This window comes from Anomalospiza imberbis, chromosome 7 (genome assembly GCF_031753505.1).
Source record: "Anomalospiza imberbis isolate Cuckoo-Finch-1a 21T00152 chromosome 7, ASM3175350v1, whole genome shotgun sequence".
Taxonomy (NCBI): Eukaryota; Metazoa; Chordata; class Aves; order Passeriformes; family Viduidae; genus Anomalospiza; species Anomalospiza imberbis.
In genome coordinates this window covers 23969259-23993981 of record NC_089687.1, presented here as the reverse complement: position 1 = coordinate 23993981, position 24723 = coordinate 23969259, and positions in this window count along the sequence as shown.

Genomic DNA, 24723 nt, shown 5'->3' with positions numbered 1-24723 from the left:
GTACTTTCTGGGCATCTGTCACACCTTACAGAGGACTCTTCAGTGCCTGCTCTGCTGATCGTGATCCTGTGCATAATAGCTATGACGTATCATCCATTTATTAAGCTAAAGTGTTCTTATGAAAAGTAGGATTTATTAAGATTGTTGGTAGCATAAAATAAAACCAGAAAAGTATATATAGATATACACATCCTGCTAATGTATTGGGTAGTGCATCTTAGAGGTGGCTACAGTACGTAAAAAAAATCCTACAAATTTCTTTACAGTAATGTTTCTTCCTCTCTGACCTACCAAACATTTGAGCATTACACTGACTTCCTCTTTCATGACTTTTCAAGGCTTGATAATAGCTTTAACTTTCAGGTTTCTTATGATATCACATAATTCCTGTGGTCTCATCCCAGATTTGCTCAGTGTGTGACTAAGTTTGTTACTTCACCTTTCCCTCTTAATAACCTAGTGCAAATGTTGCAGACACTTATTTCCAAACATAAAACTGCAAGCACTCACTATTCTGTGGGAGCGAAGGAGGTGGCTGTGGAAGAAACCCTGTAGAGACAGCAATCATTATGTTTATAATTGCTTGATGTCCCTGACCAAGAATGTTAGAGAATTTGTTACTTTTAATACTAATTCTGCTCTTTATGAAGTACGAATTACTGATTAATGAACACCGATCTGTTCCAGCTACATCCTACACCCCATATGGCATATAAAAAAACTCTTACAAAAAAGTTATAAAAAGAGAGCTACTAAATCATAGTCCAGTGCATGACTAAAGTAGAGGGATTATCTAGAATCTCATGACTTATTACATTATTCAAAATAGTTTAAAAAGTGACTAACAAGGATTCAGATGTTTCTTTGGGAGACTGCCTCATTCCCCAAAAATTGTGTTAGCAAATCTTCATAGATATTTAAGGCAATTATTTCTTCCTTTATAGTAGACACTGGTATTGAGTCTAGCAAGAACAATAGATAAGATCTACAAAAAATGTTCTACATAAGGCAAAAATTCCCAGTGCTGAAAATATAACAAATAAGAATGGTGTTTTCTAAAGCTGTCAATGATCATGGGACCATATTAGATCATAGAACCACAGAATACTGGAATGGTTTGTGTTGGAAGAGACTTTAAAGAGTGATCTAGTCCCAAACCCTCCTGCCATGGCTAGGGACACCTTCCACTAGACCAGGTTGCTCAAAGCCCCATTTAGCCAGGCCTTGAAGATGTACTTTTTTTCAGTAATGCAGTTATGTCTCTGACAAGTAACAGAACACTTCTTCTTCCCATTTAATCTCTTTTTTCTCACCAGTGCCAGGAGCCATATTATTGGGCAAGTGATGTAGTAACATCTGTTAAAAAGAGTATTTCTACCTCAGCCATGCAAAAAAAGAAGGAAAACAAAGTAGCTGAGAGCTGTCTGAAGACCTAGAGTAGGCTACTAGGCATATACGCAATGAGACATAGCAGTCCTGAGCTTGGGGCCACCAGTCCCTGGCTCCTGATTGTCCAGACTGGGACTGCCACTTCCCTGTCTTCTGCTTTGCAGAACCCTGGCAAAGAGGTTGGGGCATGGTGAGAGGCAGGTTAGGTGTTGCAAATATCTACCAACCTTTGGATGATGGAATCCAAATGCATCAAGAACCTGGGTGTAGAGACCTAAAGCACTCCTGGTTTTGTCAATTTGGACATAGCCTTGATGTTATGCTGTTGCTATATACTATATAGACCCTTGCCTGCAACGTTACGCTTGTGTCCTGAAATTTATGGACATGGGGTTTTAAAACACTCAGACAGATAAATCTAACATCAGATGTAACAAAAAGCCAGGGATTTATTCAATAATTCAAACCCCACACAATGATTACACTTGCTTTCAAGGAATAGGAGCAAATGTAACTATTAGCAGAGACTAGATTAGTTTTGCAGAAGATATACCTGGAGCAGATTAAACAAGCATATAAAAGAGTATAAACCAGCATACAGAGTATAAACCATGTATACATTCAATTTTGGTCATGCCAAACTCTAATAAAAAAAAAAAAAAAAAGAAAAGTTAGTGGAGATTCATATCCCAAGATTATTGAATATTATAAACTGTTTAAAAAGTAGAGTTTTTAGGGTAGTATTCATTTACCTTTACACTAGGACTTTGATTGTGGTTTATGGATTGGTTGGTGTTTGATGTATTTGTTTTTTTCAAAGAATACAGGGTCACTAAACTTAAATGTTTTCCTGTCATCCACAAAGAGCCTTTGAAATCATAGATTGTTTTCTCTCTTTTCAGGATTTATTTTATTTTAAAAATGATATATATACATATTCCATAATCATTATTTTTTCTATAAGATTTGAAAGACCTTCAGGTGCTATATAGATCATGTATGACTTAGCCTGGACAGGGGACATAAGGTACTTATCAAAATTCATCCCTACTATTGCGTCTCCTTTTATTTCTGTCCACTATAGCGAAAAGCTTTGTATGCCCTTCCAGTAAAGGACGCAAGGCTGGCTAGCAGTCAGTGTGACAGAAGGAAAGCAGTGCAGCAGAAAATTGGATAACAGGATAAAAAACACAAGGACCACAGGAAGCCCATCAAAACTGCCTCCTCTTGTCAAAAACCAGACAAGTGACAAGTACAAATATAAAGTATTATCCACAATTCAGTATTTCTAATGATATCACAATTACAGTCCTGCTTCCTATAGGCAACCACTTAACTTTTTAGGTTTGACCTTACAATCACAAACCAAATGTGGTGCGACAAAACAAATCTGTGGAAGAATTGTTTGCAGTCAGACATCTGACTATACAGTCGCAAGCTAACTTTTATTTAGCTATTTTCCCTTAGAAAAAAGTGTTTAAAGAGTACTGCTCAGTCACAGATATAAAAAACATGTTGACTTAAGACCATGTACATATTTAGCGATTCCAGATCATGCATCAAAGTCAGGCAATTTAAATTGTCTGCCAACAGTTCAAGACAGTGGCTAATTCATTACTCACACATCTCTAGTTGGAGTAGTAATTTAAACTCATGTGTGTCATATTAATTGTAATCTTGTTTCAAAGTGACAAGATAAATTTCTCAAGGTACATAGTATATTATGGACATAGGTCAAAACAAATGAGTGTCTAAAAGAGATTAACACTAAATACATGCAATATGTCATGTTTGTAAATTAGGAAAGGATAAATTACATTAACATTTAACAGATTGTTCATTATACTTCATCTATGCTTAGGCTTAGGCAAATATTTCTCCTGTATATAAGATCTCTTTAAACAACTCATCCAGAATATATAGGATTGCATACTTGGGATAAGCATCAGTTCCTAGATCCTACAAAGAACAGAACACAGTGCTACAGGATAAACAAAACTGGCATCCTGATTGGAGTTTCCCTGATTCATTCTTATTAGTAGCAGGAGTGTTAAGGAAAAATTCAAACATTTTTCCCCATTTTTTTCATTCCTTCCTGTTACAAAATTAAACATGTTGGAGACAAATGATTTCATTTAAAAGCAGTTTTCCTAACAAGGAAAGCTTTGAGCCAGTTCATCAGTTCAAGCACCTAAGCAATTCACTGTCACTGCGCTTGCAGTGCTCTGTGTCCTGCATGGACAACTGCAATGTCATGTGGGACATCACTGCCTCAAGTTCCCTCCACATGCAAACACTTGGCCAGCTTCAGAAACTCACAGCAATGGCTTTCAAAGTGCTCCTAAAAACTAATGAAGGGTACAAGGAAATAAATATAACTGCTCCTGTGACTGTAGAATTTGACCTATCAAAGAGTGTTTATTCATATTTATATTGTCACAAACATGTTAAAAGGAAAGGATGCATGTCTATATTCACCAATATTCACTGACTATATCACAGTAAATAAGTATTTCATATAATTGTAACTATATTGACACTAAAATTTCTAGTTTTGTTACCAGTATTTCTCACCATAATCTACATATAGACCAGTTCTTCTAGACTTTCTAAAGCAAGTATAACCCTATTGATTCAATGAAACTGTCCATTGAGCTAAAAATAAATAAGTAGGAAGCCTTAATACAACTAATGTTAAGCAATTTACTGAAAACAATAAACATTTCAGGTTGAAATCACTGATCATGCTGATTTTATCAGATAAATTGTGGGGCTTTCCCCCTTGTTATGTAAGGATTCCTTTGATAGACTGAATAATAATGAAAGGATTTACTTAATTCCAGATGACATTTTAATTCATTTCATTTTAGTCACTCTGATGATAATGCTGTAACACTCCTTTCAAATAAAGAAAATCTGCTGAGAATTATGTGCTGAATGGAGGCTTTTCCATCACTAACACATGATCTCATATATCTATTTATTTCTGCAGAAAACTGCTGTAGCCTCATACTCTTTAATTACTGCCATTTAAAGGTAATAATTTAAATTTCATTGCTTTTGCCATGTAAATGTCATTCCTTGTCTAAATAAGGTCAGCCATTTAGACATATTGGTTTTGATATGTGTGTCATCTATATTTCATTTCACTGTATTTCATCTCTTCTTAAAGCATCATGATGCTTCTCACCCTGCTTTCCTCTCCACCCTGACATTTGTCTGCAGGACAGCTGTGTTAACACAATTCATGTATCAGTCACCAGTCACTGTCATCTGTTATTTCTAACCACCTTTCTTTAAAGATCTACCAATTTCCATTGGAAACGTACAAATGCTAATCAGAACCAGCAACTGCTCTGACTGTGGGATAAAGGAATGAAGGAACAGAAATATGTGGGATAAAGCAGATTTCATTGCTAACTAATGTAGATGTCAGTACATGTAGGTGAACATCTTTTCCTTATTTGCAGACCTTGTTTTCACCCAGTGATAAAAACAGAAGCAAAACTGAAGCCTTTTTTGCTGCTATATGTTCAACATGGGCAGTTGGAATTCAATAAAATGGGGAGTGTTAACAAGGCCAATGGAATATTATCTCCTTCTAGCCTGAAGTCCCTGGGTAACATGGTTGGGGGGATCATTCTGATTAGAAATACGTTTGCTACATGTTTTGAGCCTAAGTAGTCTTTTGTAGATATATTATTGTCTGCTTTATGGGGAATCTCATCTGGCTTCCACAGGGAAAAGGTCCTCCAGTTCTTTTGATAGTTTGCAGTTAGGTTATCTCATATTAATAATATCTGTCACACTGGATGATGTTCTCAGAAAAGCTATGCCTGCATCACTCTTCCTCTTTTAAGCAGGTAATATCAGACTAACAACACAGAGCAACAGAAACACAAGCTGGAGGGTCACATTTGTAATCTATAATATGCAAGGCAGAAGAAAGGTCAGCACACATAGGAAGAAGACTATGAAATATAGGATGAAATACTTATAAGACTTTCTAGAAGTCAGTATATAGTTGAACAGTCTGAAAAAGTGCAAAAAAATCCAAATTTTGAGTAAATTTTTTTTCAGTGCATTCTTTTCAACTTCTCTTTTGCCTGAACTGAAAATTGTGGCATTATGTTTTGTTGTATCAAAACTTATGTATAATTTCAATCTGACAAAACAGGCTAAACTGTGTGTGGGGAAAAAAGTGAATTTAGAAATTTAACTCTCAGAAGTGTTCACATGCCTGGCAGACATATATCCAATATGCTCTCAGGTTATAATCACCAAGATAAAATTACTTTATGAATATATCCTGTGAGTTGACAACTGAAGCAAAACTGTTGAATTACCTCCAATGGTCCATTCCAGCTTGAATTTTTTTGTAAGTTCTGATACCAGATTATTTTTGTGAAGTGTCCTGGATCACTGACTCTGCAAAAGGAGCATATGTGTGGGTGAAAATGTGATCCTAATCTCATCCTCCAGGAAGTTTTAGTAGAAATTACAGGAAAAATTAAAATTTTGATTGTTTTAGGCAGGTTTTTCAGATTTTTTCCCATGTTTTCTGGTTAGACAGTGAGATGTGTGGAAACAAAGCATGTGTACATTGTTTTATTACTTATAAAACCCAAATGTTTCATGAAATAAGTGATACTTCAAGGACATAGTTGGATACCTCATTATACTGTAAGGGCTCTGTAGAAATGACAACAAAAGGTCAGTGGCTTAAAACAGCAGGGAAAAAATTTGCACTTTAAAAAAATAATTTCTGTTTGTAATCAAAGTTTTCAGTCAAGTACTTTCTCAAACCTGCTGCAATAAATGGAGATTGTATATTCTATATAAATGGGCAGAGAGCAGGGGTCAGAGACATATTTTGCAGCTATAACCATGACATATGCAACTTTTTTTCCCTCAAGAAATTCTTAGATCTTGACGTTTTGAAGGCAGTGAAACCATTTCTCTTGCTTGTTGGTTTTAGGAGAATTTAGAACTGCACTGAGCAGATGCTAAAACAGATGGACACTGTCTTCTGAAAAGTGGGAAAAATATCTGATTAGAAAATGTCATGCTATTGTTTTTTCTTAATTTTTCCAGCTGGATAAGCTATGAAAGGATATTTCTTTGTGTCATAATTGAAAGAAAGTATAAATGCTGACACTACCTTAGTCAGTATTACATAGGCAGCTAGGTCCTGGCCCTGCTCCACTACTCCTTTTTTTGAAGAGTGATCTCATGTTGGGTAGCCCCAGTCTCTGCTTTTACCTGGAGAAGAGCATTTCAGGATGAGAATCACAGCGGGTTGTAGCCGGAGTCAAAGAAATCCCAAATGCGCAGGGAGCCCTATGGGGACTGCAAACCCTGCTCTAATGGGGGATAGTGGTAACAACCTGTCAGGCTGACATCTTTGCTGTATTTTATTCTTTCACCACCTGGGATGTGTGTGTTTGTGGGAACCCACTAGGACTGGGAGAAGGAAAAAGGAAGACATGCTACTCCTCACTTTTTGATGATGTCTTTTCTGACTACTGCTCACCCAGGGACTGGAGATGCTATTGCTCGCCATGAAAGCTTCCCAAAAGGTCCCACATGCCCTTCCTCCTGGCCCTGCATCAAACTGCTTGCCATGCAAAATTGCTGCATGGGGCACCTTTTTTCCTTGCATACAGCTGTTTCAGCTGTAAATCCAACCAGCTTGAAAGCAAATTTTTGTTGGTCACTAGTCTAACTTGTATCATAGCCAATAGTCTCCCAGTACTGGAGCTACAGGATGGAGATCTGCACGTGGAGGGGTTACACCTGGTGAACAGAGCACAAGAGGGAAAAGTGAGGGACTTGGTCTGATCTTTCCTCCTCTATAAATGACTCATCTCTTGTGTTTTGTCTGTAAATTAGATAATGGGCTCTTCCATAAGCCACGTGGTTTCTCTCAGGCTGTTCAGTAACACTGGCTGGTGTATCAGACAATGGAGCATTCTCTGGTCTGTTTCCTTCATCACACCAACCTTCTTTTCCTTTTAATAACTGTTCTTTCTATGGTATTGTATTGTTCTGCAGTTAGATTTTTACATCTTTCTTCCAAATAACACAAGAAACAGTTGTAAACAGAATCACAGCCCTATGAATAATTGAATATATTCTTGATTGTCTGAATTGGAAAAAGATTACTATTAAGACAGGCTTGGATTCCTGTAAATTCAATTTTACATATAGAAAAATACTTCCCTCATGTCTAAATGGAATACTTTGTTTCATATTGATACATTTCAAAAAGCTAACAGGAGATATCTATTTATACATAGAAATTCAATTCCTACAATAAAAGCTTTTTTGATTGTAGAAACACTTTGCTTTAAAATTTTGCAGCAAGATGTTTCAAGATTGGATGGTTTTGGTGTTCTGCTTTCCTTTATTGAAAGCAATCAAAATGAATATGGAAAATGCTATGTTCAACTCAAATTGGTAATTTGGGGTAAAAACATTTCATCTCCTGTTTGAAAGAAGTCTCTTTGTGATGGTGATTTAGAGTAAATGTGAAAAATTTGCTTTAGGCTGCGGTTTTTCCTTTGGCACACTGTGGATGGATTCTTAGGATGATCTCTTCTGAGGCAACCCTGAAACACACTGGAGTGTGCTCTCTGGCAGCCTTTTAGCTTGTATGATGTGAAGTGCATGAACTTGTCTGAATGTGAACTTTTAGTCTGGCACAAATTGCATCTACTGCAATACAGGCTGGATTTTAAACTGCGTAAAAACTTGCTGCATGGTCTGTTTAACAGCTTAATAAAAAAAAAAAAAGTAACAGCTTTTTTGCTACAGTTTACTAAATCCATTTAAAACAATGGTGAACTGACAATAAATAGACCACACACACAAGAATACTTATTCAACTAAGTTATTACCTTGCAACAATATGGTCATGTTATGTCATAAGATTATCATCTGAAGGCTGAAAAGAAATTCTAGGCCCTTTAAAGCAATGAATTTTTACGCCAGTGTGCAAACAGGTCAAAGAAATTAACTACCATGTTAAACATATCACACTATGCAATGGAATAAGAGACTACCTTAGAAGATAAGCCTTTTCCTTCTTACATTTAATTCAGTACAGAAATATGAAATAACCATTTATTTTCCACTGTGATGTCTAGCCACATGTCCTTAATATTTTTCTTCCGCAGTAAGTCATATTTTCTATGGTCTTATTCTTACATAAAAATTACATGGAAGAAATACTGTATAGCTCCTAACACATTTTTTATGATGCAATAATCAAGTCTAAATTTTTACACCTCCGTTAAATGAAAAATATTCTTAATATATTTAACCTTATTCTGCTCACCTTCGCTGAGTATTTTCAGGCACATATGCTCCAGCTAAATCCTTAATTTGATTTAAGAATAATACCCATGCGCTTATCCCACTCATTTTGTGTTCTCCATAAATTAAGAAGTGTAGTGATCTGTCAAACAGTTGTTCTAAGAAATGACAGAAATAGGGAGATGTGTAGCTAGTGGATTTGACAATGCCTATCTTTATCACAGTATATCTGTGTCATTCTGAAACCATGTACCTACCTCTCTTCTTCCTTTCCACATGAAGAGTTTCTTTCATGTGAGTGACGGAAAAAATACATAGTCAAAACCAGAAGAAGCAAGGAATAAACCACTGTGGCTAACAGTGCACTGGAGTAGTTCTCCAAAGAAATCATAGGAGGCAGTTCAAATGGCCTCTGAGCCTCCTCAGCACTCAGCTCCTAGCATCTCCCACCCCCAGCACTCTTCAGACGGCTGTGGGTTACTAGATGGGGCCTTGAATGGAACCCAAGAGCCCTTCTTAGTGCCATTTCTTATCACAGAACTCTTAACAAAGACGTGATGCTGCTTACAAATACTTCTTATCCTGTTCCTTCCTGGGTGACATAAGCTACCAAGAGTTCTGGCTCCTATCTCTGAACTATTGAAAAGTTACTTTTATATCTCCACCTTCTTGCATTCCCTTGAAACTAATATACATGAATCTTTGCATGTAATTTCAGGCTTTATGGGATCTTTTAAATATAATTAAAGAAGATAAACTAAAACTTATTTACCTTGTAAAATTTAAGAATATAATGAATAATTAAAAATACAAATATAAATTTTCTCAGAAAAAAAAGCACAGCTCAAACAATTCTAAAATGGTTACTGTTGAATAATTAGATACTGTTAAATGAAATGAGCAAATGTCTAAATTAATTTTAAGAATCCTGAACTTATTTTGCCAAATAACTAAAGTTCTGTGTTCAAAAGAATAGTAGGCAAAAAGTTAAAAGTTAGTAAATTTTAAAATTTTACACTAAATCAATGTGAATCCTGCAAGTCTGAAAAAGTAAAAATATGAGACTTTCATTTTTTGCATTTGTGAATATTTAGTAGCAAAGCACATTCTCCCTGGTCAGTGCCTTTGGATATATTAAGGAAGTCTTGTGGAATTAGGCATTGGTAAAGACATATGCTCTAAGACAGCAAGGAAGGAAATAAGAGTGGAGTGAAAAGAAAACTGCTTGCCACAGAAAGCCTGCAGTGCCAAGTATTGATAAAAACAAGGAAACCTCCCAAGCTGATTCCAAACCTCATCATTTTACTCTAGCACTAAGAAGCTGTATGGAAAAAAAACACCACCAACAACCAAAAAGAAACAAACAAAATAACAAAATCAACAACAAAATCATTGCACTTTGATCACTAGTGGTGCTGACCTACGAAAAATTATATAAATATTTATACATGTTAGTCATTACTAGAAAATAGATACCTTCAGTGAGTTACATCCCCATTAGGATATAAAGAGCATCAGATATAAATGTTTAAATCTTATATTTTGTATTAAAACTCAATGAAAGAGCAAAAATATATCAATTCCATCCTAGAATAAAAGACATGGTTGTTTTTTTAAGTCCCAGCATCAACTTAACCATGAAAGTTTATTTGGATCCATACTTGAAAAAATACTAAAATGCATATGAGTGGTACATAGCAGGACATCATTTTCTATGAAGTTTTATTAAAAAGAAAGATATTTAGCTAGAAAATACAAGGGTGAAAAAGAAGAGGCAAATATTCATCCTTAGCAAAAGGAGGGGCTCTAAGACTCATTCATTGTACAACATTATCACAAGAACAATTGCTGTGTCTTTATAAAAGTACCTAAAAGTCCTCAAGTGTTTTAAAAGCTGGGATTCTCACCCTGAGGAATATCAGAATATGCATCCTATAGATAGATCTCATTATTTGGTGCAGAAAAAAAAAAGGCAGCTCTGCTGTTTCATCAAACCAGGACAGAGTCTATTTGCCATTCTTTGCATCATCAGGGGAAGCTTAAGAAGCTTGGAAGTAAAATAGACAGAGACCCACAAGTTCATGAACTGATGTTTACTCATGTAAAGTGGCATTTAAAAGAAAAACAGTTTTACTAGGGGGTGTAGAGAGGTGGGTGGGCACAGTCTGCATTCTGCAAAACTTACACTTAAAATTAGTGAGTTACCATAAAGCCTGGACTGCAGCAAATGAGTCTCAGAGGATAAAGTACACTGAGACAGTAGAAAGCATGGTAAAATTTCGGGCTAAAATGCATTTTTTGTAATCCTGTAAATACTTCCAGCTATTATCATTAATGTTTTTATTGGTATGTCACTGAAATTGCTTACAGCTTCACAATTTGCTTAGCTTCAAGAAATCAGACCTGTGGGGTTTGAACAGTAGAAAATTAGTCTTTGTAAAATCTTGTTTTATTACGTGGAACCTATTTTGCTGGAACAAACAAAGCATGTTAAATGTCATCAGCGGAAGAAGATTTTAAGCTTTGTCTGAGACAAATTTTGCCTAGCAGGAATAGCTGGCTTTAGCACTTGAATTGTGCTAGTGCAGTTAGTATCTGATCCAATTTGGATGGAAAGTGCCTTTTCCAAATGTTTAGCAGATGGGAGGGTGGTGAGTAGTCACAAGAAACAGGTTATTTCTATTACAATAAATTGCTTGGAAAACCAGGTATTCCTCCACTGCCACTGACAGATACCATTACAGCACAGAGTATCTATGAATCAGGTAGACTACTGTCAACCCAAGAGCAAGGTCTCTCACTCTGCCCAGTGCTGCTTTGTAAAAACCAGTTGCTTTCCAAACAAGTGAGCTCATTGCTCAAGGCCACAGTTACATTCTAAGGAGCTTTCCTGGCACATCCATCCATCCCTTCAGAGCAGGGTAAAACTCATGGAGTGGAACAGGAGACCTTGCCACTGTCTCTGTCACTGTCACTCTTGTCACTGTCAAGGACTTAATGTTCAGGCCTATCTGTATTTCACTGCTATTTTGAACATTTCTTGTATGAAGGAAATATTTCATAGTACTTCTGCTGCTGCTTTTAGTATTAAGCATAAAAGGTACAAAATAGGAAAATAACAGAATTAGTATCTCTTTCTTTTCTATACTGTCACTTATAATTCTCTCGGCATGAGAGTTGCCAGACACTTTGACTTGTGCAGTCACAACTAATATACCAGTGTAAAACTAAGAGATAACTGAGACAGCAGGAAGTGTTCCAGAAAAGCAGTCTGATCTTCACACAGCTTCTTTTCTGCTTTCTTCTACTTGGCATGCTGTATTTTGCAGCTCATTAGTTATCATATGTTCACTTTGCTCTCTGATTCTCATGATAAATACCTCTGGTAAAGAAGAGCACAGCTCAGAGAAACTGCCTCCCCATTTTAGGAACACTGAAGAAACTGCTTTTAACTCTATCATCCTTAGTTCCAGATTGAAGTTGTGATTTTGGGATCCTTGTCTCATACTCCATTTGCTGTTGCTTACTTAGAAAAAATATTTAAAAATTACAGCAATAATACAATCAGTTTAAGCTGATTGGGTCCCTAGTATTTATCAGATCTACACCATATCCCTCACGTTGTTTTACTCACGCAGTGACAAATGCAGCAAAGATCATAAATTTGGAGTACTCACTTAACCCTGATCTGCTTCACAGGATGAAGAATACTGTTTCCTGGCTCTTTGGCCAATTGAATATAGAGGAAATTCTCAAAGGTTTTTAAAAATATCAAAATAAAGTTTCTGATTTCCTCACAACTGATCAAGGAGAAGTTTTATAAGTTTTGAATTTTCATTTTTAGAAGATGTGAATACTTTCTTAAGTGGTATTTGACTAGAACTCTATATTAGCTTTATTTTGCTAATTCTAGCATGGCAATTCACAGGTGTCTGTGATGACAGGAAGATTTGTACCCTAGTATATATCAGCCATTTAAAGCTTTCTAATGCTGAAAGCACTGTTGCCACTATACTTCCAACCAAATAAAACCAAGGAAGGATGTACACATAACTTGGAGAGCAACACTGAAGGTGCAATGTGATCATTACAAAGTATTCTTCCTGCTTCTGCATCCAGAAAATCACTGGGTGACAGAAGTATACCACAGGCTTAAACCATAGCAAGAACCTATGTGGAAGGGCAAAATGTGCACTCTTGCCCTTTCTCTGTTCTCTGGCTCTCTTACAGACAGATATCCTCATCTCATTAGTTTTACTGATTCTTCAAGTTTAGGTATGGAGTTTCTTAGTCTTTAGATAAAGCTCCAGTAGTGTCCAACGTTATCCTCCCAGGGATTCAGTATGTGGAGAGCACTTGCAGGCAGACCAGCTTGAGCCCTCCAAGATTTATATTCTGATCTCAAGAAGGCACAGAGTTTTTCATCTCCTGTGGGTCATCTTTTTCTATGTATGCATGTTCTTCTTAATATGTAGTAAAAAATACATCTGTATTTAAGTCAGTTCTTTAAATGCCATGGGAATTGGATTGAGAGCAGTTCCCACATTTCAACAGAAATGAAAAATTAGGAACTGGGAAGAAATCCAATACATATGAATTCTGCTTCTTCACTTCCGCTGGTTTCCATTTACAAAGAGCCAGAGCTGGTAATGACACTCTGAAGATTAAAGAGTCTTGCACTCCAGTGGAACTATCTTCTGTCTCCTTATAATTATTCCTAGTTCTTACAAAATGTTACAATAATAATGAATATGAATAATTAAACAAAATAATGTTAACTTCAATATTACAATAGTATTTGCTTTTGGAAAATGTACAGGAAAACTTACAGCCCAAACTTGCAGCTGGCCAAAAACATTTTCCCCATTACAGCTCTGCAACACAATTCTCTCAAGCATAAGAATTTATATTCCTGCCAAATTTTTGACTATTATAATTCTTTGTTACAATTTTGGGTATCCATAGAAATAGCTCAATGAAAAACTTGTCCAACTCCTCATCTTTATGATATCGCATGTAAACAAGAAACATTGACCAATGCTGTCTTGTGAGAACTTTCCTAAAACATTAATTGGTTTGAAGTCTGCCAGAGAGCTCTCAAAACTTTCTGACCAAAAAAATTGTTAAAACATGTAAAAGCCTCTTGAAAATTCTTTGATGATAAAATATTAACTTAATCTTTTAATTATAAGCTGAGCAGGAGGTGGAGCTATCCATTTTGAATCTGAAATACAAGCTGCATAAATGTCTAACAAATCCAGTTGTCTCTTGTCCAGTTCCAACAAACCAAGAGTAATCAGAAATCTGGTTTGTCTCATTCTTTATAGAAACATTTTTCTGTTATTGTGATGACACTTTAAAATGACTAAATGAAAGAAAGCACACATATTGTCTGTCTAAACAAAACATCTAAACCCTAGTTGTATTGCTCTTTTGGTTGCCATTGTGGTTCTCCAGATGCTAATGTTTAAGATTTAATGTCTATCAGCACTACTTGGGTGTGAAGCTCAATGTGTTAATGAGAACACCACATCTTCTACATGATGTGTTCCCACTGAATATGACTCTATGAAAGTTCCCTATGGCATGCCTCATTTTAATCTGAATCCAGAATAAAAATAATCTGCCTTTATTTTCTTAAAAACATACTTAGCTCTTGTACAAATGCCAAGTGTTTTGAGTCTCCCCACTTTTGTGAGTATTTTTACTTCTTATTCTGAAGCTCTGTTGAGACAAACCTCTGGAAAATGAAGGAATCCCTAATCTCAAATATCTTCATGCAAAATGAATGACTGATATTACAGCTTATGTAACTACAGATCCTACAAAGAATATCTTTTCCAAAATCTGATGATGAAATAGAATCCATGGGACCTGTACTCCAAGGGCAATGAAATATCAGCAGTGTACTACTGGAGGTGTAATATCTGAGCATAAATACTGACATTCCCTCTTCTGAAACTTGCTAGATCTCAGAATTCCACAATGCTTTCCTATTTTAGTTTGTTTGTTTACGTAAAATAAATTAAAACACATCATCAAAACATTCAGGGTTTGTATGCTTCTCTAATAACAGATAACTGTTATAAAGGATAGTCTCAGTTTAGTCATCTGTCTGAAAGTCTCTCTAGTTTTATTTCTGTATTTCCTTAGAATCCCTCAAATCTTCAGGAAAAAAATCTGAATAATAGATACAGATGTGTAACAGTTAACCAAAATTTAACTCTCTCTTTGTCAAGTCTATTGTGCCAGTATTTTGGAAGACAACATAAGTAGGAATATATTAGGTTGTTGTTCAACTTTTAACTTACCTGGAAACACAGTTGAAATGCTTTACAAATAAGAGAAGGCGGTCTTAATGTATTTCCTGCATACATGATGAGCAAGTAAACACAGCATTTTATACAAGCTCAAGTTTTAATGCTGGGTCTTTTACAACAAAAGCAGAGTCCATGAATTTACACTCTTACTTACAGAAGCCTGGCATAAGACTCCTAGCTAAGAAGATGACAGGTACCTTCAAGCACAGATCACTATCACCAGGTGGATTTCAGACAGTAGCCAAAGGTTCCACAGGATCCCGTGTAACACCATAGAAGTGTTGTGCTCTACTCCCCTGCTGATCTGTGCTGATCTGTGCTGATCTGTGCTGATCTGTGCATTTCTGACCATGCTGAGCTCTTAACTAGCAGTGGTTCAAAGGCACTGTGAAGCAGATTAAGGTATTTCTGGGAAAAAGAGAAAAGGTAGAGAAATCCTGATTCTCTTCTGCCACTGAAATGATTGGAGCTGGCTAGAAAATGAATTTTATTTCTTGTAATTTATTTTATGTGGCAAAAAGGCCTGTTTCCTTTGGGCCCCTGTTTTTGTAAACTCCAGCGACAAAATAAAACAAAACCCACCCAAAACCCCTTGAGGCCCACCTAACTCCCCTCCCCTCCCCCAAGAAAGAGAACCAATAAACACCAAAAAAAGCAGGGGGAGTGGAATGTCCTGTAGGCAGAAAGAGGTCTATCTGGGGATCCTGGAAACAGAAATAAACATGTTCATAAAAAAGAGAAAACAATCTGAGAAGACAAAACTAGACCGACAATGGCTACATGAAATGACTATACAAAGTGTCTTTTAAAGCACTTAAGGTAATCTTTGGAAAGTGTTCATAACAACAGGCTCCAAGATGGGCTTTTAAATGTTTTGGCGGTTTTAGTCACTAGTAATGAGAGTTTCCCAGTATTTACTTTGTGAAATTCTTTATAGTTTCAGAGGAGGATTGATCAGAAATACTCCTAAATTTAACCATTCCAGTGACAGAATAAAAGTTCTCATACTGTGAAAGCAAATCTTCCTGCTCAGGCAAAAAAGATATGATAATTCAAGCTCCAAAGCATGGTCAAATATGGAATATAAACATGTTTTAGACAAGTCTCTTTGTATAAATTAAAAATTCTGCTCATGTCTCTGCCAATGTATCCTTTTCCAGGAATATGAAACTGAGATCTTCCAAATTTGGCTTTGTATGTTTTTAGCAGCTTTTTGCAACTGGACCTGTGATTCAAACTGATACCATAGCTCTGTTTTTCTTCACTGGGTTACTGCAGATTGATGACAGATTGCAAAACAGCTTTATATGGAAGGAGTTTCAAAAAGCTTCCCAAATTGTTAGCAATTTATTTATTTTTCTCCTTATTGTGGAAATGTTTTGGCTCTGTATTGCAAGGTGGCATCTTTAACTGGCATCGCACAGCCGGTTTCAGGCCATTTGGTTCTACAGAGAAGCTCTGGCAGCCCTCTGAGAAAGCTCCAGAAGGGGACCCCTTGAACCTTCACATTCCTATCCTCATGGAGTCTCTGTTATGTTCTCAGTAGAATCAAGATTTAGACACTTCAAATCACCTGACAGGAGCCAGACATGAAAGAAATATATAGAAGGGCAGTATTTATGCAATCTATACCCATACTCTGTCATTGAAACCCAGTCATTGTGCAAGCTCTTGATGAACCAGAGCCCATTCCTGTTCTGCCTGCAATGTGGCCCTTCTCCCCCTCTTTTCTATTAGCTTTGTTCCCATGGCAGCTGACAGAGCATTGGGCCTGAGCAGTGCTGGGAGCAGTAGAGGGGAGGAGCAGTTGGGTGGGAGAGTTCCCATCATGAGCTGCTTCACTTGACAGCCATGCAGGATGCACATCTGACAACCATGCACAGCTCCTGCCTTGCAGCAGACTGGGGGACAAGGAACAGTTACTGATTCACTTCTTGTGACAAAACAAGAGGCGAGCCAATATCCCTATGTGCAAGTTGCTGTGCAAACAAAACACTGCTTCCAGCCCCAATAGCAATGTAAATATAAAGACAACCCAAGGGGAAAAATAGCATTTTCTGGATCTTTACATGAAAATGTGAGAGGTTTTATCCTCAGTTGTTCAAGAAAGAGATTTTGAAGAAAAAAGAATCAAAGAAATGGTCATATGCACAGGTAATTTTTACCCATGGAGTTAAAACTGACCACAGGGAACAAGGCCTCAGTGACTGAGGTAATCTCAGAACTAACACATAAGTCTATCACATCTCAGATCTAATCTCAATAAAGACAGGTGGTTAATGAGGTGGTTCACCTCAGGCCTATGCTGAGCTTTCTGCTTGCAGATGTAAATGCCCTCCTGGTCTTCGTGGTTAACTTCTTCAGTGCAGCTAAGGTTTACTTGCAACTTTTCTTTTTTCTTAGCTTTACCTATATGTATATCTTATAGCTTAGTGGTATGCTAGTCTAGTTAACTTTTTTATTCCATCATCAATATGTTTATTTCCTTTGAAGCAAGATCTTTGAAAAAAAAATGTTTGTCTAGAGCTTGATTTTTTGATCTTTCTCTGGGGATCAACACATAATGCTTCCAAATATGTGAATTAATTTTTATCCTCTTCACTTTATTTAAATACCCAAATTTTGCATTTGCAACAAAAAATAGCCAGTTTCAACATCAGATAGGCTAAGTCTGGAGTGTCTTCCCAAAGAAGTGGCAGCTCTAGTGCAATGATCCTGTTTCACAATACAAGTCCCGGGGAGCTGCTCAAAATCTATTGGCAGGGCCTATCATGGAATCACAGAATCATTTAGGTTGGAAAGGACCCTTAAGATCATTGAGTTCAACCATAAATGCCAGGTACATGGCATGGTGGTGACAACTAAAACACTGTATCTGAACTGAGCTTCCTCTGGATGAATGTTGCTGTCTGTCATAGGAAAAAATAGCTTTGCCTGTTGTTAGAAAAAGCATCTACAATTTAAAATGTAAATAAAAACATAGTACGTAACTTGTGATGGGTAAACATCTTAAAAGGTCATGCTAGAGCTGTGCAGACAGAAGGTGAACAAATGTAACTTTCTGAACCTCTTTAAAATGAGAAATAATCATAAATAACTGTCTCCACACATGCTCTTCCTTCTCTGTGACTTTTTATTTAGCTAGAGTCATTCATTGCATACAGCACTTAGCTCAATCACTGAATAATTCCTTTGCCAGGTTTTATTTCTTTGTTTGTCTGATGTGTCTTACTTCCCCTGCAAACTCTCCCCCTTTCTGCTGGGTGGCCCACAGCCTCTTTAGATCTGGAATGCATCATTGCATACTGAATTCGCTGGATTTGAGGCCAAAATTTAGCAATCAACATCCACAAGAGTGTCTGTAACCCATGTTCAGAAATTTAGGGAAATTAAAGCTGCTGAAGACAAGGAAATAAATGGTAGGGAAGGAACTTAATCCTGCAGGACACCAGTGAGGATTATTGTGTACATTTTGACAAGGCAAATGTAATAAACAATGTAAGAAGGCACACACAAACTTATTCTTGCATGATTGCCCCTTCTTACATCCCTAAGGATGCATGCCCACGATTATCAGAGGCAGATGGAAGAATGTACAGACAAGCATTCATCTGCACAAAGGAGATCATCATTCAACTCAAACTTTCCTGAATGTGCTCATTTACTGCCCACAACTTGAACTCTTTTTAACCTGCACACCGGTAAACAGTGTGGAGCTGATTAACTTCTCTTTAGGGCACAGGGATCTACCTCATCCACCTATGGCACAAAGTGCAAATAATCATGTCCCCTGGGACATATCACACAAGGAACTGCTGGCTCAGAGAAGACAGGCTGGGCCATCAGTCACATTCCAGCCTCAGAAAACACTGATTACATACCAGATTTGCAAGTAAACAAGACCAATGTAACTCTCTTTCTTCAGATGAGCTGTACTTAGGTATGGGCACATACTGAAGTACCCTGCTGAGTTAGATAGACTCAATCATCTGCTTGTTCAGAAAAGATATCTTCAATTGTTTCAGGTTTGGAATAATTAAAAAAAAATTAAGATATTTTACCATCCAACATTTGTAGCTACTTTTTTTGCATAATTCCTAAAAAATCATGTGTGCTTTTGAAAGTATTTTCCAACGTATCAGCTCACTTAAAAGGGCTTAAAAACTTTAAGACAAATCTGCTTCTTTTCAGCAAGTCCTCAGCTTGCTCTATCATTAGTACTGAACACCTACCTTGGAAGGTAGATATGAGAAAGAGAAAAATACTTTCGTGCTACAACACTGATTTCATTGATGAAAAACTTGGAAATTAGGCAGAGAGCCAGAAGGTAGGGATAGATTCAAAAGCTAAATGCTTTCCAGTACTTTTAAACATAAATATCTGTTGGATGAAAGCACAAGACAAGAAAAAGGAAAGACCATATGGTTTCAATGCTGTCTATGTGAAAACAATGCCACTCTTAAAAATTGTTAACTGATGATCTTCCTGAATTAGATCAGACAACTTCCTGCCACTGAGAGGAAGAAGGCATGCCACAAATGTTCTAGAAAAAAGAAATCCTTGCATGAAACATCTTATATATGTAAATAAATTATTCTACTGATTCTAACAGCTATTTTTATAGGCATTCTTGTGTTTTATTGGTCGCTGCTTGGGAAGAGGAAAAAATAAGATAAAAGAATTATAGGAAGAGACAGTTATGTCCCAAAAATGGATTTCCTACAAGCTGTGTAAACATTTTATACTGAAAACAAATGAATTTTAAAAAAGTTTAAATATTAGCTTTTCAACAGAACATTTACAAGAAGCTTTTTTCCCCCTAGTTTTTACTCTCATAGAACAAAGAGTTCACAAATCTCTGCAGACTGTCTCTGATTTTGACATGTTAAAAAACATCAGTTGATCTCAGATTCCTTGCCTAATGCAAATATTTCTGAATGGAAATGTCAACTAAGATGCAGAAAGAAAAGCATTTGAAACCACTACTTAGGGCCCGCTTTCACTCTTCTGCCTTGGGAAGTCTGGTCTGCTGCTAAATCACTCTGGTCTGCAAGACCCCCTGTGAAACATTTCTCTCCACAATCCACATGATGACGACTTCTGATCTTATTAAGCACATTGATTTGGTCTTCTTAAGTTTTACATTATGCACAGGATTGTGACAGAAGTTTGGAGTTTGATTTTCCAGCAACAACCAATGGGAACCAGGTGAAATCACTTGTAGATTTTTGATTTGTAGTTGAGGGCATTGCAAGGGCTCAAGCATATGGGGCTGCATGACTGGGCAATTTGGCCAAGTCCCTGCTGCTACTGATGGCCTTCACAGCCTCTGCAGTCTCCAGTGTCATTCAGAACATTTTTCCTGTAATGCTGAAAGGCAAATAAGACTGCATCCACCAAACTTAAGCACTGAGGTTTTGCTGTGAATAGGCCTTCACCAAACTTTTTGACTGCATTCAGTCAATATAAAGAAAATATACAATTCCCACATATGGTGGTCAAAAAGATTCCATCACACTTTTTGCTAGGGAGAAAGAGTAGCAACCAACCCAACAACCAACGAAATTGAAAAACTTTTTGAAAGGCCAGAGACATCATCAGTGTCTGGGTCAGATTTCTATGTTCAATTTTTCCTTGAGAAACTAGGTTCACATGTTACAGTACCATGTTACAGTACTGTCTGTATTCATGTTCCAGTACCAACTGCTAACACACATTCATGATTATAGTGGTGTGTCCAGCTATGTGCACTGCTGAGGGATAGACGCAAAGAGGTTTTGAAAACACAACCCAAATCCTAGACATTTGTTTTGTTTGGATAACATAGTAAGGCTGACAAATGGAGAGGAGTATAAAAATTGCTCTCTTTATTTCTATATGCAGCTTTCTGTTTATCTTATCTATTCTATTATTTTTCATTTCTTATGGATTAGTCAGTAATCTCCCAAGGGATGGTAAACTTCAGCAGAATCAACGTAGCTCTAGAAACTGATCTCCTAATGAGCTGAACATTTACTTCGGTGTTTCCTTATACAAGTCAATCTTTTGTAACAGGAAGTCTCATGTTAAATAAAGAAAATGTTAACTGGAAAAATATAAGCTACATTCTGTTTTGAGAAAGGCCTTGAAGTCCTTGTAAAGGAACAAAAGGATGTAGCTACAGTTTCTTCCCATATCTGAATGTAGTAACTATAAAGAGTGAGCAAACTGAAGCACTTAAAAAAAAAAGAAAGAAAGAAAGAAAGAAAAGGTATGCAAGAATAGCACATGATTAAAACATGAAAAGGGACTTTACATCTCAACACAGTCTTATCTGAGGGAACTACCTTGATCATTGAGCAAAGACCAGAGCCAAGATGTATAAAAGAAACAACTAAATTTCTCTATTTCTCTCATGATTATCAAAACAAATACTTCTTTTACTCAGATTTATTTTTACTTATTCCCTGAACATAAATTCATTACTTTAATATTGATCTATGAAAAACTAATACAAGTTTTTCATCAAGAATCTGAGGGTTTCAGCTCATAGAGTATTTGTCGGTCCTTTATGCTGGTCTGAACAGAAAATGTTCTCTGATCCAAACAGATATAAAGCAAGAATGAGAAAAGCCAAAATAACTCGTTGGAGGTGAAAACATAAAATGTATTTTCAGCCTCTATTTCTGTCTTAAAAACAGCAGCTAGGTAAGCTCAACCAGTTCTCACTGTCATGTGAAAACTGAAATGTTGGATACTTTAAGAAAGTGGCCATTAACTTAGACTCTGAAAAAAATTTGTTTATCCTCTGTCTATGCTATGTGAAAGCAATTCCTCTTGCATTTCTGACATTTGTCCATGTTTTGTTCTGAAATTAACATCTTTTTTTAACTTTGTTTTGAAATGTTGTCCATTTATTAATGTAGAATTCTTACAGTTCTGCTTTTTTCTCTTCCTCTCTCGTCTCTTAAGATATAAATCCAAAACTTTATACCTCAGACATCTAAACCCAAAGCCTTTATTAAAGTTAATGAGGATTTAAATAATCCCAAGGCCTTGCTTTTTGTTTTAACTTTTGCTTGTCCTCTAAAGAGCACCATACTGATCATCTTTGGATTCCTAAAGGGCTCATTACAAAGGAAATTCTGAATCAAAGGACAGCAGTCTTTTCCTTTTTATAGGACACTATCTGAATGAAGACAGAAGAGGGATTGACATCCATGGCCTTGTATTGAAAAGCTGGAGCAAATGCTGTCATTAAAAAAGTTAATCCTTCTTAGCAGCTGAAATTATATAGGGAAACAGCCCCTGTGGTAGCAGGATCTCTTACAGAGCTTAGTCCTCAGTGAGGAATGCTGACAGGGAATTTCATTCTGCACTTCATTGACTCTGCAGTGGAAGACCACAGTGTCTATTCCACTGTATTTTCTTCCTCTTTCTTCTGTAGTGTCTGGATATTGAGGTGAAAAAGCCAGGTTCATTCTGGCTAGCTCTTAGGCCAATAAGTCAGAATTTCTTGCTGATTTAATGAGAAGAATGAAAATTTCAGTGAGGAAAATCCTCACTCATATAGTGCAAAAATCAGTGTGATTTGAGTACATACGTTTATCTGACTCCTTTGAAAATCTTGCCTAAAAATCATGGAGTGATTAGCAAAGTTAGAATATATAAAATATATTTTAAAAAGAAGAGAAATATCCAACAAAATGAAACTCTGAGAGTAAGAAACTCTCCTTTGGAGGACAATTGTGCTGACTACTAAGTCACAGTCTGTGTGGTTAATTCCTGTCTAACAAGAATTTCTTGCTGATATGGTCACTTTTTCCCCTTTTTTTTGGTATTTATAGGCAAAAACAAACCACCTGAATAGGGGTTGGATTACCTCAAGATGCTGGATAAATGCTATAACATATTGGTCAAATATCAACTTTATTTTCACTCCAATGGAGCAGCAGAAAATATACACTATTATAATAACAGCTATTTGCTCAGCAGGTTTACTTAATGGAATGATAAGAATTAAGAGAAAACCCTGCTGCCTTAGCACAGCAAGAAATAATTCCCATGGCTTGAAAAAGAATTTGAGAGGATAAGACTGCTAAATATGGCCATTTACTCAAGTAAATTTTCTGGAAAATCCATATATTATCAGCTGAAAACACTGAAAGCATAATTACTAATTAAGAATACATACAGTCAGATGCTCATAAGCTAATGTCCAGGAGAGCACTTGTAGAATGACATAAAACACCCCTATGATGTTGGTTTTCCTGTTCACGTGAAGTTGTCTTTTATTTCCATGAAGCTGATAGCTAAATATAGTTGCATATAAAATTAGAAGTCAGCAGTTGAGCATATATTTACACAAGTGTAAACTTATAAATACTGTAGTACTTATTATTAAATTCATAAGGAATGCAGTGCTGTCTGTATTTCTGATTTCTTGTTGTTGAAGCAGATTAGATTTAGCATCATCGTTTAATTTTGCAAAAGGTCAACAAGAGAAGTAACTTAATGAGAGTTTTGTTTCCTTAGGTCCCCTGTTCCCTCAACAACCCCCATTCACAATGAAAATGTGATACTTGGTCTGTAGATTTGGAGTAAAGTTCATGTTCCTCTAGTAAAAGAGTTTTGTTATGTATAAAACTGTCACCCTACAGCTTAATTTCAGAGTAGATAGTTCACAGCCTTCTTTAACTCCCTGCTGAAACAAAATTTCATTTCAGCAAATAGTATGTCCATGGTTTCTGAACACTTTCACTGAAAACTTATCATACTATATCTAAGGCTGCATTCTGGTATATGACAGTAAGAATTGTGCCCCAGGAAAAAAAAATCCCACAACAATCCTATAAAAATATTAAAATTATTTGCATATTGCTCATGCAGCTCATGGGGATTCACTGGCATCTCTAGGGCAAATGATGTTAATTTTGAAACCAGTGCATTTGAACTAGAGAGACCTGAAAGCCAAAGAAGATCCAGCAGGGAGATCCACAGCTCAAACATGGACCCAAAAGCACAAACCATCATCTGAATCCCAAATCAATTCCAGATGGGGATTGAGCTGTTGGCTTCCCTCCATGGCACAATAGGGATTATTTGGCCAGAGCACATTGGTGGCTCCTGTTACAGACAGGCATGAGGACCAGAGCTGTCATCACCGAGTCAAAAGATCACTCCTCAGGAACTGCAGCGGAGTGGAAATTTTACACTGAAAAAGCGATGTCATTCTCCAGCTATCTATATGAACCCGCAAATTTGTTTCACTGTTTGCCTGCAGAACCCAATACTTTGTAATCTTTTCATTGCAGTCCTTATACTGAACACAAATAAACTTAGTGTAGGCAGAAAACACTTTGCAGTGTATTAGGAAAATATCCCATAGAAACAGATTAAAAGCCCTTCTAGAAAACCAAGCAGAACTTTAAATTAAATGCAGCTTTACTTTGAAGCTGGTGTACAAAGCTTTTTTGGTGCCCTTAAGATGCCTTTCTCTAAACAGAGGTTCCCATTATGACATTCCTGTGCGGAGCAGTAACAACATAGGTTTACTCTCTGTATGATAAAGTTGCGTGCCTTAAGTCTGACAACATTCCCCATACCGTGCTGCCTATCAGTACTTTGAACAAAGCTCTGTTTTTTCACTTGAAAACAGTGCTGATGCATTATTAATCCAGGACTAAAATTGTAGGTTATCAAAAGGTATTTTAGAAGT